The following is a 13,041-nucleotide window of genomic DNA, read 5'->3' as shown; positions in this document are numbered from 1 at the left end:
GGGGTTTTGAAACAAAGGTGAGTTGAAACAGTCCCGATTTCTCGGAACCTAAAACTGTTAGCGATCTGGTAACGTCTTTTTTAACCAACTCCCTCCACCAGCTATCGCGTCAGTTCACGCCGGTGGCGTCATTTGTGCAGTTGTGTAGTTCTGAATGACATGTGCCGAAAATCGCAAAAAGTAAGTATTTCATGATTTTTTACGATGCTCGTACTTTAATATTGGTTTTGTTTTTTGGGTTGAGCTATATATGTTTTAAAAACTTATTATCTATAGATTCTTGAAATATACTTGGTAAATTTGATTTCTGTGTATTTACTGCTTGATCGTGATTTGAATAAAAATTGGGAGGTTTTTTCTCACCGAGGTGATTTGAAACAGACTGTTTCAACTCTCCTTGTTTTCAATTTAATATCTGATTATAACAAAAAAGTACGAAGATAATAGGATTTTATTGTTGATTTAATCTGTTTATTTGTTTAAGCGTGCCTACTGGAGGAACTAAAGCAAAAAAAAGATCAAAACCAGGCTGTAAAACAAAAAAGGTTAAGGTTGTCAAGAAACGAAGATAGTGATGAAGAAGAAGAGTAACCCTGCTGCATTTGCTGTATGGAATCATATTCAAATAATAGATCCAAATAAAAGTGGGTTCAATGTCTGAAATGCCAATTGTGGGTTCATAAAGCTTGTGCTGGTAGAGAACTTTGTCTTTGACATTTTTTAGATTATTGTTCCTTAAATAGTTTATAGTAGGTACTGATTGTAATACTTTAAAAATGACTGATTATTAACTATTTTATGTCAAAGATTTAGTTTTATAAAAATGTAAAACAATTTGTTGATTCGACTGATTATAATTGATGTTACGCATGTTATTTTTTTTTAATTTAGGTGTTTATTATTTGTATTAGACTTACTTGACTGATATGTCATTAAAATATTACTTATAAAGGTCCTTGATTACTTGAAAATATAAGTTTTAATTAATACCTTTGAATTAAATCATCATGTTTATTTTGCAGCTCCTATTACTCCCCAGAATCATAATGTTTCAACTCTCCTCGACCTCTGTTTCATCTTACCTCGGTATGAGGGGAATTGAAACAAGGTGACTTGTTACGATTAAGTCAATTTTTCACCACCATTTATAACGCTAACCGTTTATTTATGCTAACCCTTCGCAAGTGTATAGAATACCCTATCGATTGATACCAGTACCATAAGATTTCTGATAATAGCATGAGTTATATCAAACAAAACGTGAAAATTGTTTCAACTCCCCTCGGTCTCCCCTATCTCTGAATAGATCTTCTCATTCGTTATGAATACATATTGTGGTATATTATAGGTTTTAGCTTTTAGGTCATATGGCGGAATGTTTAGCGACACGGCCGCGGAAATCCGCCGTCTCCTTATAACAGTTAAGTTTCTCGCATTGTCGTTTTGCTTTGAGCACACAGAGTAATGAGAGTTTAAAATTACTTTCCGTTTTGAGCGGCTTAATGAGATTTTTCAAGCGGCGCTCGAAAAGCGGACCTATTTAATAACGGCCCTGGATGGGCTTAAGTTTTGTGCTCGTAAAAATATTTATATAAAATAAACATTCATTTTATTAGTTTGCATTCGTAATTTTTTTTTAATTATAAAATGACTGCGATTAATTGCATAAATGTAAAGCTGTAGAGCTTTATGAGCTTTCAGCTCGTCTGGTTTATTTTTGTATTTGATTTTTATTTTCATTACGTTTAAGAAATGTTCGTATTATTGAAGTTTCTTTACGGCTTGAGTAGACGGTTGGCTTCGATGAAATATTATCACTGAATAACAATACTGTAAGCAATATATTATAACAATATAAGGTTATGTACCGGATATAAATATCATATTATATAATCATCATATTATACTATCTCGCGATGTCACTTATATTTTGTTAAACATGTTGCATTTAATTCAGTCAAGCTTCCACTAATAGATATACGATTGGCTTATCAGCATGATTCACCAATTATTCTCAATCATTTGAACCACATTGACTCCTAAACACCTACATTTTTAGTGCCATATAACACTATACATTTCAGAACGGTTGTTATTAATCTCGCAAGTTCACGGTTTTCTGCAGCGCACGTGCAAGGCGCTTTGGAATAAATGTTACGTGTTAAATTTAAAGTTTGTGCAATTTGATAAATTTGCGTTAAATAAGGGGATTAGCTGTAGGTAATAGTGTATAGAGGAATGTTATGAAACCGTATATTTACTCAAATATAGGTATTTACTAAGTTTATAGGCTTATAATAGATATATTTAATTCTGTCTATAACCAAAGATCTTTAATTTGAAATTTCAATCTACACAGCGTTATTAAATTGTATTTTTTTCTTAAGTTCATTTTTTAAGTTTACAAAGATTATAATACATCTTAATTTATTTTATTATTTTAATCGCATTATCAGCAGGTAAAATATTTAACTACTGTACTTACCCATAAAGTGTTACCACAAACTTTGGTTTAGTAATATTATGTAGAATTTCCCTTGAGAGCGTAGCAGTTGCAATTAACACAATCAGCCGGTGCGAATCATGCCAAAGTTTTTTGCCACCGATAAAACACAGAAAGCAGTTGATACTTGGGGTACTTCAGCACTTGCAAGTAACAACTTTAACTGAATCTTGATAGCCTTAAGTATTTGTGGCACATCATTTGTTATAGGTGCTTGTTGTGATCAAGGAATTAGGCTTCGTGAAGGAAGAATAATTAATTTGTAAAGTATATAGTAAGAGAACCATAAAATGAAAGGGAAGAATGAATATATGAAGCATTTACAAATATTCGCTATGAATGTGTTTAAAGAAGTATACATATTGAATTTTCAAAGTTCAGTAAAAATAATAATCGAAAGAAAATAATTGCGTAGATATGAATATGTTCGCTCTTCCACACTTCTTAATTTATTTATTTTACCAAAATCTATAATATAAAAATGAATCGCAAAATGTGTTGGTAAGCGCATAACTCGAGAACGGGTGGACCGATTTCGATAATTCTTTTTTTATTATATTCCTTGAAGTACCAGGATGGTTCTTATGTAGAGAAAACATAAATATGTACCACGGGCGAAGCCGGGGCGGACCGCTAGTTGGTAATATTTTTATATAGATATGATAAACAGCCTTAAAGCCACGGGTTGATCTTAGTTTTATATTTCTGCAAAGCAAGAATACTTTCATAAAAACTGCGCCAATCCATTACTCAGGTCCCCTAATTGCTACTAATATAAAACAAACAGAAGAAATTAAATGTGTAATGGAATTCTTAAGAGATAATTTCAAATTAATTTTTGCGTTCTCTTAAGCAAGAGGCTCTGCGTATTTGAACGAGCGTTTTGTGTTTATAAACTTCTGTGCATTAATTAAAGTGGACTAATTAAGGTAATTAATGAATCTTGTTTAAATGCGAAGTTAAATAATTAGCGCTTGTAATGTGGCTCTTCATAAGCTAATATACTGCCTACTGGATGCAGATGCATGGAGTATGCAGCTATAGTGCCTCAATTGTTTGTAGGCGTGACGTCATCAACATTGAATTCAATAATCAATTCCATCTTAATTAACCGCGTAGATAGTAGTTATAGTTGCTTAGATTTAATGACTGTAGGGTTATAGGTTCAAATCTTAGTGGTAAAATTGTTTTTACTCGGTAGATAGATTTTTAGTGCTTTTAAAATACTGTTGTTTTATTTTATAAATAATTTGTTACGAAAACTCAGGCCGATTTCGCAAGAGATAAATATGAGCATCCTTAGCAGTCGTAACTCATCTCAGATCGTATCACCCCTTATCTGTTTCGCTGAGCGAAGGCGGCGAAGTGGTTCAAAAAATCTATCTTCATTCCGGCCAAAACACTTTAAGTGAAAGTTCAAAAGTGAATCTTGGCAACCCTACCTAGTGTTATAGCAGTGGAAGCTGAACGCTGCTGAGCGTAAATAGGGTTGCCAAAACGCCCCAAATAGAACAAGTGAAAATACAACTAAAATAACTTGCATGTGAAAGTGTGATAGTGACATTGATCGTCTGGCGCCCCGCCAGGCCCCCATGTTGCCGGAACGCCGGTATTTATGTGTCCCAACAAATTGCGAAACTTTTCGACCTTGGATCGGGAATTAACTCGCTACTAATACTAATATATATGTTTGTTTGCGGATCGGGGGATGTAGGCATCGGTGAGCAGATTCTGTGGGACGGTCGCGAATCGCGATAGATTCGTGTTTTATAGCTTCTTAGTATGGCTGGATTTCAAAAATATTCGTTGGAATAATCTACCTATAATTTGTATTCACAATTCTGTGAATATTTTTGTATATTTTATAAAAGTTTTTCATCAATTATTTTGTTTATATGTGTAGCAACTAGCAACTAGCAATGTTTATTTATTGGAAGTAAAAATTCGATGAATATAGAAAATATTGTAACAACTACAATACCGTTATAAAAGTATTTTTAGTAAGTACTAAAAGAAAAAAACCGAGCCCAAAGTCTTACCATAGGTACCTGTAGCAAATATGCGATCCGCAAGTGGCATAGCGAAAATATTTTCCAAATCTTATGGCCGTGTAAAATATTTTGATTATGTGTGGAGTACGAAAGGGTCGCTCAGGTCAGATGACGTCACCGTACAATGGGTGCAATCATAAGGGTCGACGGTCGGAGTACGTTTTACCGACTATCAACTGTAGTTGTAAAAGTTCTTTATATAAACGTTTGTTCGTAAAAACTAATTGTAGATATATAAGTCAGGTGCTTCAAGTTATTTAAATGATCTAATTCATCGGTGTGATTTAATTTTCAGATAAATTTTTGATGTAGGAATTTGCTTACATTTTTAAGAGATTTGTTTTTGTCGAGAGGAATTTATTATTTTAAACTTCTTAAATTTATTTGTTTTTATCGATTTTGTGCTAAAAGTTATTCGGATTAACTTGACTTTTTGACTCTTTCGCTGAACGACCGACAAATGGCCAATTTAGTTTCTAGCAAGGGTCATTGACATGACTCCGCACATTTTTATAGTCTATTGAGCGTATCGAAAGACTTTCCTGTAGTGGATTGACGACCATCTGTTGTGTGTTGCTATTGATTTTATGTAGGTATCGTATGTTATTCTAAGAAATCGTGGTATAACCCTATCTCTTCTTAATCTTAATATATACAGTGAAATAAACTTCTTATTTATTGAGCAATTTGAAAAAATATAGCACGATTTATTAGTTTGAATAGTTTTGTATAGGCATATCTGTATGCTTGTTTCTTTATTTTTCATGAAATTGGATGAAATATTGTACACGATAACTGATATAACTTTATCCCGAAAATTCGTATTACTCCCAATGGGTACAAACTTTCACAGCGGGCTATACATGTCGTTATAATAAATTTTGGCTCACATAACGTGTGTTTAAATCACCGTCTTAATTATCTAGAACCTTTCAGCAATATACAAAGTTAACTTTTACGTGTAATTCACTTTTGCATATAAAAGAAAAGTAGGCGAATTAGTGGCGCGGAAAGAATCATGGAGTACGCGAGAGGAGTGCCGAGAGCGGCTATAAAGAGCCGGCGTAATCTGCGCATAACTTACATAATGAGATGTAATTGGCGGGATGCTGCGTTATTGCCCCTCACAGGGTTATGAGACTCCTAGTTTTTCTACTGCAAATCTCGTGTGATTCAAAGATGTCGATAATAATTTAAGTTTCCAATACGTAATGGGTGATATAGTTCTAAACTACTACTTACTACATTTACTGATTCAAAAAAGATAAATCTATACTATTGAAAAACACATGTATCGCACATAAATAATCTACTAATGTTTTGTATCTTTAAATGTGCAACACATTTTCTTGCAAAGTTAAAAATGTTATCTCGAATGGATACGATGTAAGTACATTTGCGAAAGTTGTAAGGATGTGAAGGGTTAAAAGCGAAGGGTGAAGGCGATAGAACGACCTTTTTAGGGTTTCTTCATGTGCAATATAAGGATGCTTATGTATATTTTCTATATATGTTACGGGGTATGGATTTAAAAGTTTCCTATATGTTTTGGCTGAATGGTATTGACTATAAAAGAGAGATTTAAATTTCTTGACTATTATTTCTAAGTGCTTAAATTTGTGGCTACATAGTAATATATTATATTTCTCTGTGCAAGTATATTCTAAAAATAGCAAACAGAGTCGCCATAATGAAATGTACACAGCAGAAAGGCGTCTTATCCTTTATTTTAGCCCTTTTTGCGTTATCTAATTGCGTATCTGGCTAAATGTAAAAGGGACATATTCGTGGGGTTAAGATCTGCCACTCGTTGCCACTCAGAGGTCGCGCCCTCTAAGGCTTCCCAAACTTGAGTAATCTCATGTTTCGATGTCTTTTTCGTAAAAATATATCCTTAATTCAAGAATACTTCATTCTTATTACTCGAACAAAATTGACCACTAAAGTATTTTTTAGGAATATTGATTATTAGTAAGATTCACATTGAAGTAAACTTATTAGAAGATAGTAATTTGCCTGTTACTTGTAATTTTTATCCTTCAAGTCTATTTTTAGCGGTTTCTCATGCATAATGTTTGTATTTTTCAGGTAAGTCGCTGATTTGCATCTTAAGTGCTGTAAGTAAATTGCTCATACATATTCTTGAGATATATGACGTCTCTTGCGCTCGGGTGCTTTTTTAAAAGAGTTTCTGTACGTTACATTCTCTACGTCTACTTAATTCAAATAATATTATAATATCTCGGTTTTCCAAAAAGTTTTGGTAAGCTCCTAGCTCTAGGAGTGATTTATTTAGTGTAATTTTAAGTGAGTAGTTCTGTAAGTGTAATAATATTTTAAATTGACTGCACTCCCATTTCCATTCTTTATAACGACTCAAATGTTTATCGCTCCATCTAATTCAGCAGAATCTGAGTTACTTTAATAACAGTAATAACGAGTCATTCGGATAACTATAAAGTGGCGAATAAAACTGAATTAAGTGTGTCTGTTCATTGTGATCTTTTCATTGCACTATTTTACTTAAATGACACGTTATAAACTCAATTACAGATCGTTAAATACTCGTATATTTATCTTTATAAGAACATAATAAAATAATAAAAAAGAGCGTGTGTACCGAGCAAAAGTGTCCCTGAAACTTCTTTGGCAATATTTAAATATATGTACCTACCAAAATTGTCGCCTTACTCCATGACGTATAATATCGTCGTATTGCGATGACGACGTGATCTTGAAATTTTATTCTAAAAAAAATAATGTTATATTGAAAAGTAGCAATATTCTATGGTGGCTTGAACTAAGAATATAAACTATTGTTTCGCCCGTACCCCGTGACCTCAGTAAATCAAATGAACTCGCTCGCTGCTCCTGCTTCGTTTCTTACCTTTACGTTTTTGTTTGTGAAATTATATGAAAATGTAATTTAGTGGACGCAAATTTGGAATATTCTGCAGGCTACCTTTATATATTCTTTTCGCAATTTATATCGGGGAAATAGCTTCAAATTAAATAGCGAAACAATTTACTATTTTACCTCACCGTAACAGTAATAAAACTTTTATGGGATCATTTGTAAAGAACTCAGCTGTAATACGGCCTAATGAGAAATTTTTATGTTTTCATGCGGTTTATTTTTTACCGGCGAGACACTGTATTCTACGGATTTTCAATAGGCGTAGCTGAAACTTTTATTTGTTAATTAAAATATAAAAGAGGGAAGCGACGCACGGAAATTTAGCCTTTCTTTCAAATTGTATAAGGATCCTATTCGGTTAAGGGTATTTTGGATGATCTTTAAAGATTTACCAAGACACAACGTAGGAGAGGTCGTAAAGTTGAATGCCACGGTTGCCATGGTTACTGGCGTGACGCCAAGCCGCGGGCAAGTCAATGGCACGTGCGGCAGGCGCATTACGATGATTGTTGATAATACCCGTGAATTATCGCTTCCTATGAGTTATTGTAGTTTTTGCTGAATGTACTAGATGGTCTTAGAGGTTTTTACTTAGAAGTATTGATCTTTTCGTAACATCTTTGGTAGACGGGCAGTTATTGAACTCGGATATAGATGTATCTAATTGGTTCTCAAATCAACAATGTTGTTAAATGGTTATAATAAAATGTCGAGTGGTCTCCTACTTATTATTATTTGACTCATTAGTCGATGAATAGAATTTTTTGGTAAAGGTGTTGAAATACATAGAATTTTAAGATTATTAGAAACGCAAGTTCCTATTGAACTTCGGTAATGTTGTGTTGCTTTTTATTTACATACAATTTACAAGGAAATTGCGAGCGCAAAACGAAATTTATCCAAAATAATAAAAAGATAAGACCACGAGTACCCGCGTATCTAGTTACTGGTTGACATACAAATTTTATGATGACCGATATCTTTACTGCCTCGAAAGCCCCCATAAAAGACGTGCTAACTGTCGCACATATATGGCTCGCTATTTTGTGAAGAGAAATTGAACTCTTATTGAATTCGATAAGCGTTCGGAGCATGTTTATTGGTTTTTGTGGAGGGTAGGAGTAAAACCGCATTCGAACAAGATGTATGATGTGTAGGTAATTGTTGGTTATTGTAATTTGTAAAAATGAGTTGTATTACATTGTTGTATAATTTCTGTTTAGTTACTCCCTAAAAATCAGAAGCAGCTTGTAAAAAATCCTTTCGTCAAGACATCGCAATTAACTTTCGTCATGCTAATTCCAAATACCTTTCTTAATCTTAACGATCATAGGTACTTTAAGATTAATGAATCTGCACAGAGTATATTAAGTGAATAGATAGCAGATATAAAGTTTATCCCCATAAAACCGTAAATGGGCCAATTCGTTGAAATCCGGAAGTCTGTAACGTGACGGTTTACGATTCAGTTTTACCGGTTTAAGGTTTGCGGATTCTTTCATTATACAGAGGTAATCTATTTGGCGGGACTCGTTGTGAGTAGATGCTGGCTTTGTTATATTGAAGGCAGTTACTCACTAGGAGTAGTGTAGTAAACATAGTTTGTATTGGAAACTGCAATTAATTAAAAACAGATGTTAAGTGTGTCAATTTATTAAACGTTCACGTGTATTACCGAAAAGCAAATAATAAAGATCAAAATTCAATATTAATTTAATCAACTAAGCAGACAGAGTTTAAAGTAAAGAAGTGCTTTTAAATCGTCACATCATAACAATTAGGTTGTACCAATTCGGGAAAACCGCTGTTAAAGTTAGTAATATATCGCTATTTTAATCTTTAAACATTAGTGTAAGCTTTTTTGTGAATTATTCGTAAACAGTCTCATTCCAAAGCGGATATGACACTCCTTTGTGGTCTAAAATAGCTCATTAAGTGAAACATCGTTTGGCTTAGCGGCTAAGTAATTTATAATAACAATTTTCTTTAAGAGATAAACGGTTTAAAACATGCTTGCCCTATTTTATATTTATAAAATTATTTAAAACCTGTGTAAAATTCGGTTTAGATCTGGCGTATTTTCTACCTAAAAGTAGTATTTTCTGTACAAAGCTATCTAATAATCTGGTGCTTCTATCTATGCATTATCATATCATAATGTCTCTAAGCAGTAGTTATTCCAGTAGAAAAGTGATGACGATGATTGATTTAAGACGTCACGGTAACCCCGCATATCCATATAATACAAATAAAAGAGTTTTAAGAAATGCCTGCAAAGCTTATTAATTATCTGTTTCGGGCAGATGTTTAAAAAACGGCTTAAAACGTTTATTTTAAAAGGTAACGTGGCGAACCTTTGTTTTTACGCGGGAAGCTCGTTACGGTGCTCTGCTGAATTTAATCTCGTTTTTACATTTTATATAAAAAATTGTTCATAGAATGTTGATAGATGACTAGCAGATTGACTTTGCAACATAAAATTCATGACAAAAAGATCACAGAAATAGATGCGTCGCTTTATATGAATTTAAATGATATATGTATTATATTATCCCATCTCTATAGTTTAATCATACAACTTTAATAGGTATACATCAATCGAATAAGCTCATTTTTTTATGACAGAGCAAGCAAAGGGGCAGGTCATTTAAAAACTATCGCATACTAAACAGATATCTATAAATAAACTTGTTTACCAAACAATATACGCAGGTAGAGATTTATTTAAAATTATATTTAATATTGGGATAAAAATGCCTCATGCGTAATCACGTCGTGTCGGATTACTCGTACGAAAATAAAACCTCAATTTGCATCCAATCGAATGTGGAATCCATTCAATTTCAACTGTATAAGGCACTCATTAAAATGACACGCACGGATTCGTATGCGAGCTCACGGGCCTCTAAGGCGCGGGTCAAACACAAGCGGCGCGGGCGCGGGCGTGCCATAAGCGCACCTCTTGAATCTGTTTTGCACCACGTCCTTCTTATACATTTTGTATGAAAGAATTTTGGACAGGCGTCGAGACGGCACGCCACGGTTGTGCCAAGGTTGCGCCAAGGTTGCGCCTTTCCAAAATTATTTCATACAAAATGCCAATAGCGCACCCGATGCACGCCGCGCCGCTTGTATATGTCCCGCGCCTAATAAGTGACGATTATAACCAGACGGTTGGAAACGGCAGTGCACCTAAAGCATAATGTTGGTGCAGTTTTTCTACTCGTGATCATGAAGAAAAAAAAAAACGAATTTTTCCAAAAAGTACGTAAGTATTTGGTTAAATTTATTGGTCAAATCTTGTACAATACCTACTTACATTTTATGAAACAAAATATATAGAAACTCGGCACATTTAGAGCATTTAAAGCCTAGCTGAATTTGAGAGCGTGTATCAAATCGTATTATGTAATTGTATCCAAAAAAGATTTTACATTTTCAACCTCCGATCCGTCGATATGCAAATCGATGTTTGCTATTTCAATAAGTTTTCTATTATTTTTATTTAACATTGTAAATTCTTTCACTTTTATCACAATGAAAACAAGATGGTGTGGCATTGTTTACGATAAGAATTTAGTGATAAGAGACATTTTTGCGATGTCCACACTTTGTTATACAAACAATACTGTTTTGTTACGTTTTACAAATAACACGGGCTATTTGTGTTGTGTTTCAATGAAATTTCGCCTTGTTTTTGCGGAGTATTTATTTAATTTATGTTTTCTATGCTCTGTGTTGAGATAAGTTTGCTTTTTCAAATGGAAACAGCAATAGAACTTTAACTCATTTCGATTAATACTAAAAGCTTGTTGTCTATTTTGATTTTGTGGTTATAATTGATTAGGTATACTTGCGCACTCATTTTCTATACATTAAGCAAGTATTAACATTGATATTGATATATTATGGCATACATATGCTTTATAAATATAAATTCGCTCTGGCGGGATCATGGGTGGCCGCGTTTGTCAGGCATCCGCCCCGGATTGGCGTGAAAGGATCCGGGTTCGAGTCCCGCCTCGTGATCGTATTTTTTCTATTCTTTATATTTTTTTAAGTAACATTGTTAACATTACTGTAGTAGTTTAGTAGATATTTAACGTTTACATTGTCTCATAACATGTAATGTATGCAACCATTCAATAAACGGCCTAATCACATATGTATTTCTCTCGAGTCGCACGCCACAATCAAATATTAAAGTCGAATAAATGTACAAGCGAGTCGCGCGTAAGTTCAGCAGTGAAGTGGGGAGTTTGAAGGTTTATTTGTTGGTTGTAAATAATATATCGTCGCCATTGATTCCCCGCGAGGTTCTCGCATGTTTGCCGTGGGTAAACCTGAGGTAATTGGATGAATAAATTGTTGATAATACTTTTCATACTGATAAAGGTTAAATTTGAAAGTACTTGTTGATCTATGTAGTGACTAAATTAATGAGATAAATGTTTGCATGTGTTGTGTAAAGGTAATTGTAAAGCTGAAATAAATGTGCTTGAATCTATATCGTGATGAAACTTGATCAAAATCTTTAAATCCGCATTTACAAACGTATCTTAAACTGATTAATATTTAATTGAATATTAATAATTCAATTAGGATTGATAACATCAAGACAAGGTACTTGTGGTCCCATTTACGATATAACGAAATATTTACGAAAATATATTTCGTTTTATCTATCATAAAACGAAATATATTTTCCCCACAACCTTGTCAACATTATAAACATTTTTAAAAGGAACGAATAGAAAAACATTTCGCAATGCGACAACATTGCATCTAAATGCTACAATAAAACAAACTAAATAAGCTTTTCCGTCCATTGTTATAACTTGACAGTTTACTATTGAAAACTGACCATCCATAACTTCACGATAATAGTATTAAAAGACTACGACAGGCGGTGTATAAATAGACTCGTAGGCGGTTATTGACGCATGTGGGCCGATGGGACATACGAGATACCTTTATATATCTTACCTTGTGTTTTTGCATAGTAATGGTTATGAGAAATAATGACAACAAGGTAAAGTTTAAAACTGAAACCCGTGAATTAATTTTGATTTAAGTTTTAGAATATGTATGGAAGTATAATGTTGTAAATCGATAGTTTCCAGTCCTCTTGATTATTTTTTAGAAGTTAGAAGTTACATTTACTTCATATAGTTTAAAATAAATCTTGGTAATATTATAATTTGCAAATCATAATAAAGTGTATGAAACAAACCGCTTCCAGCTCGCCTCAGCTAAACTTAACTCGAAAATTCAGAGTTTATCGTAATTTATAAATCCAATACATGTTGGCTCAGTAATAATTAATTTCAATCGCATCGAGTTCGTCGTAGACTCTACGAAGTTCGTAGCGGGTCTACGACGTAGCTCCATTCTTGTGAAACACCGTAGCTAGTTTATACCGCCGTGGCTTTGTTTACATTGTATGTATAATGTTGTTTATTGTAAATAATGAATAATTAATTGTTAATCCTTGCTGTGCTTCCTTTAACAACCAAGCGTAAGCCGAATTAGCGAATAATAAAGCAGAAAGCAGTATTAAAATTGCACAT

The 13,041-nt window shown here is 33.4% G+C and overlaps 1 protein-coding gene across 1 annotated transcript in view; it reads left to right on the top strand.

Annotated features, from left to right (window-relative positions):
- nonC (serine/threonine-protein kinase Smg1) overlaps nucleotides 1–13,041 on the top strand; it is a 94,885-nt gene that overhangs the window by 24,531 nt on the left and 57,313 nt on the right. The window lies entirely within an intron of this gene.

This window comes from Colias eurytheme, chromosome 12 (assembly GCF_061535395.1).
Source record: "Colias eurytheme isolate Ceu_HAF_F1 chromosome 12, ilColEury1 Martin Lab GWU primary, whole genome shotgun sequence".
NCBI lineage: Eukaryota > Metazoa > Arthropoda > Insecta > Lepidoptera > Pieridae > Colias > Colias eurytheme.
Note: the sequence above shows the minus strand (reverse complement) of the source record. Positions and strands in the feature narration are given on the sequence as shown.